The sequence below is a fragment of the Miscanthus floridulus genome, chromosome 11 (genome assembly GCF_019320115.1).
Source record: "Miscanthus floridulus cultivar M001 chromosome 11, ASM1932011v1, whole genome shotgun sequence".
NCBI classification, from domain to species: Eukaryota; Viridiplantae; Streptophyta; class Magnoliopsida; order Poales; family Poaceae; genus Miscanthus; species Miscanthus floridulus.
This window is the reverse complement of record NC_089590.1, coordinates 22,531,887-22,536,313: the sequence shown is the minus strand read 5'-3', so window position 1 is coordinate 22,536,313 and position 4,427 is coordinate 22,531,887. Positions and strand designations below refer to the sequence as shown.

The 4,427-nt window shown below is 40.4% G+C and overlaps 1 non-coding gene across 1 annotated transcript; it reads left to right on the top strand.

The window, feature by feature from the left end:
* The first annotated feature begins 3,667 nt into the window (after positions 1 to 3,667).
* On the top strand, positions 3,668 to 3,774 carry LOC136495113 (small nucleolar RNA R71). The gene has a single exon (XR_010768894.1). It is a non-coding gene; the product is annotated as a small nucleolar RNA R71 (small nucleolar RNA).
* Positions 3,775 to 4,427: the final 653 nt, after the last annotated feature.

Below are 4,427 nucleotides of genomic sequence, written 5' to 3'. Positions count from 1 at the left end.
AGGTGACGGTTGTCCCCTCGGTCCTTATGAGGTTAGTGTGGTGTGCCTACTCTTGACAGAGCAGGCATGCTAAGCCGCGCTCAATTTCTCCCCGTCCTGCCCCAAGGGTCATGACATGGGAGAGGTCACCGTCTTCCATGTGGCTAAGGTAGGAGAAGGGGTCGTGGCCAATCCTGGCCTAGGTGTTGGTTTGACGTGCTCGTCCTAGCTGGGCCTTAGTCATTCGGGCCATTATTAACTGATGAGTTATGGGTCGCGTGGCTAGCTAATTAATCGTTTCCTTGAGACACCCAGGGTCATAACCCCAACAATGGGCTATCTTTATTTCTTCCTTTTCAACACTTTGGAACCTTCATGTGTTCCATATTTTTTTCTTTTTCTTTTCTTTTGCTATTTTGAGAGCTTCATGTGTCTCTCTCTCTTTTTAGCATGGCCCCATATTTCTTTTTGGCAAATAAAAACTTTGGAGAGAAAGACTCATATCAAATGAATGGAGTATTTATTTTGGTGGACAGAAAAAACATATTTTTGCGTAACTCTTAGCGTAAGAGCCAACATTTTACTTTGTGTGTGTACGTGAATCTTGATCATGGGTGCATGACGAGAATCTCAACAAGGGTCACAAACAATTTGACAAAACTCAATGTAAATACAAGTAGCATATAACTATGGTTTAAATTTGAATCATGTCATATGGCCGTGGTAGAAATTCATAATCACCGAGGAACTTTTGGTGTTAGCATTTTTAAAATGAAAAGTCCAAATGTCGACTTTCTCTTAGAATAAAGTCAAGGATCATGCTTTTGCAACCCATGAGTTTTAAGTTTTAGAATGAGACATTTTAGCCAACAAACTTAAATCTTAGGGAATACTAAGTTACAGCCTAGGCACAGATGAATTATAGACAGAGCAACTATTTATCATTTCAACAAAGGAGAAACTAAACATTCTTAAGTCACATATGGGAGTGGAATAAATATTTTTTTTGTTTTTATGATATTCATTTTTTTCAAATTTTATAATCTTTGATTTTTTTTGAAAGCTAATAATTAAATAAATGCAGAAAATAAATAATGCGAGAAAAGTAAGAGATACAACTTACCTCTACTGGGGTCCTCCCCCAAGCTAGATCGATGCCAGGTGATGATTTCAAGGTAAGTTGTTCATTTAGTATATGAACTAATGTTTACACTTAGTAACTTTGGTACAATGATCAAACTAGACACCATGTTCTGTTTGATCAAGGTAGAGTGATTAACCTAAGTCCCATGCTTAATTTAAATAGTTTATGGAAGCATGATCAGCCAATAACCATATCCCCAAACCAAAATATACTCAATGTAGAACTTAGGAAGATAACTAAGATTTATTTAACGAAGATGAAAGGTAAACCTTAAGTGACTTATTTCTATATATGGTTTACCAGATTTTATGTTGTTTATTCAACCCAATGTCTATACTCAGCAACTTTAGTTCAATTATCAAACTAGATATTTGATCAAGGTAGGCTAATTAACCTAAACACCATGCTTATTTTAAAAAGCCTATGAAAGTATCATTGTGCAAGAACCATACCCAAACCAGAGCGTGCCTTGTGTAAACATGGTAGAATAATTAAATTTTATTTGGTAGAGGTTCTAAGAAGTGAACTTAGAATTTTTTAAACTTTTATCGATTTTAGCTTAATTAATGAATAAACTAATAATTCTAAGTTTTAATACCTTTTATCATTAATGTAAGGGATAACTACCGATTTACCTTCTCAAGAACTCACCTTTTAAGGTCCAATGAGTAGGACCTTCCTCTGTTCATTTGCTTGTTGATGGAGTGCCCAATCCCGAAGAAGTGGATGCAGAAGGTTGTTCCTCCTTTGGCCTCCACACCAACTTGTTTCTTCTTGGTGGAGTGGTGGTGGACTTTGGAGCTTCTTCTTTTGGTTTCCATGCCAGTTTGTTCTTTTTAGGTTGTACAGGCATGACTTTCAGTGTCTTTTCCTTGGTCATTTGTTTAACTTTCTTTAGCTCTAGCTTCTTTTTGATTTCTTTGTCGTTTTTCACAACTCTGTCCACCAATTGAGGTTGGATTTGAATCTCCTTTAGGCCTTGTGGGTTTGGCCCATACTTAATATGAATCATGGAGCATTGCTCCTGCCTAGGCCTAAAGGTGAACTTCTCTTCATTACCATTAATATTGAAGCGGATTTCCTCGGTTCCAACATCAATTTGAGCTCATGTAGTGCTCAAGAAGGGTCGCCCAAGGATGAGGGGAATTCTTTCATGACCTCCATGTTGAGCACCACAAAGTCGATAGGGACAAAGCAACCCTAGATTTTCACTTGAATATCTTCAGCTATCCCCACTGAATAGCGTACCATTGAATCAGCCAGCTGGAGCATCATCGGTGTTGGCTCAAGGTGCGTGAGGTTCAACTTGTCAAAGACGGCCTTGGGCATAATGCTTATGCTAGCCCCAAGGTCACACAAGGCGTAGTCAAAATGCTGGATCCCGATGGAGCATGAGATTGTGGGGCACCCAGGATCTTTCTCCTCCTAAGGAAAGTCGAGTATAACAGTGCTACACTCTTCTGTTAGCTTAATGACCTCCATGGACGGTAGTGGTCGCTTGTTGTTGATGATGTCCTTGATGTACTTGGTGCAGGAAGGTACATGGAAGACGTCCATTGATGAGACACTTACATGTATCTTCTCGATCATCTCAACAAAACAAGTGAATTGCTCATCCACGACTTGCTTGTGGTTCCTTATGGGAAATGACAGGTAGTTGGTGTCGACGAAGTCCTTTGGTGTCGTCTCCTCTTCTTGTTCTTTTTCTTTTTCTTTTTGTGTTGTTGAAGGTTCAGCCTCTTGATGTTGTTTTGCTTTCCCTATAGAATGGTTAGGCTTTGGTGGGTCATGAGTGGACTTACCACCCCTCATGACCACCGCATTTACTTTTTTCAAGAGAATTGTCAGGTTGTACTGGAATTTTTCCATCATTACTAATAGGAATGGTAGTAGCAATTTTAGCTAGCTGTGTTTCTACCATTTTATTAAAATTTAATTGATTTTTGATAGTAGAAGTTAAACCTTCAATTTGAGAATTTATATTTTCAAGAATTTTATCATTAGTCAAAAACTTTTATATAGACTTTCATTTATTTTTGCTTGGCCTAGTACCAAGTCTTTAAAGGAAGGTTGATTCAAATTGTAATTGGAATTGAAATTCAAATTACTTTGCGGGCGGGACTGGTTGTTCCACCCGTTATTACCTTGTGGTTGTCAAAACCCATTGTTGATGTAGGCGACTTCGTTGTGGGTTTTGGGGCGATCATTCCCTAAATGGCCAACATCATCATAGACCTCACATCATTTGTGAGTCCAAGGCCTAGACGGTGCCATTCATTGCTTCTTTGTCTTGGGCTTGTTCCTCCAGTCTTTTCATCAAAAGATCATTTTTTGCGGCAAGCATATCCGTCTCCTTCATGGTATGTATGCCTTTTTGTGTTTTCTTTCTCCCCCTAGCTTTGATTTGACACCATTTTATTGATGAGTGTCGTGGTTCCATCAATGGTCAGGAAAAGAAAGGCACCTCTAGCAGCCATGTCGATGTGCCCCCTAGACATGAGTGTTAACCCATCATAAAAGTATTGAAGCACTAACTAGTTTTCAATCCCGTGGTGTGGGCATGCTTGGATGTAGTCCTGTAGCCTTTCCCATGCCTCAAAAATGGATTCCATGGTGTTTTGCTGGGAGTTGGAGATTCGTTCCCTCAGGGTATTGGTTTTGCCCATTGGGAAGAACTTGGTGAGGAACGCCATGGAACATTTGTCCCACGTGTCGATAGCTTCTTGTTCTTAGTAGAACCACTGTTTCACCCTTCCTGAGAGGGAGAAGGGAAACAAGCAGAGCCGATGTCCTTGATGACGATGGTGTCACATAGTTCAAGGAAGTGTTGGAGATGCACGTTCGCGTCCTCACTCGACAAACCAAAGAACTGTTTGCTTGCACCATCGTGATGAGGCTAGTGCAGAGCTTGAAGTTCCCATTCCTAGTGTTGATAGTCGGCCCAACGGGCACGTTGGCAACAGTGGGGATGGAGTAGTCATGGAGTGTCTTGGCCATAGTTGGAGTAGCGGATGGTGTGGGGGTGACTAGTTCGTCCATCGATGGAGTGGCAGAAGAAGAAGCGGCACGAGACCGTTTTTTCCTTAGGAGTGCCTCCGGATCTTTGGTGTAGTTGTTCGGCAGATCAAAACTGGTTGTACACAATCCTGTTTTCATCCACAATAGGAGAAAACAAGCAAAGCTTGCCTGCATAAACAATGGCTACCACACATGCATATTATCATGAACATGTCCTACTAGATTCTTTAATCAATTATGCCTTCCCCGGCAACAGCGCCATAAATGCTTGTTGGTATTTCTTAAC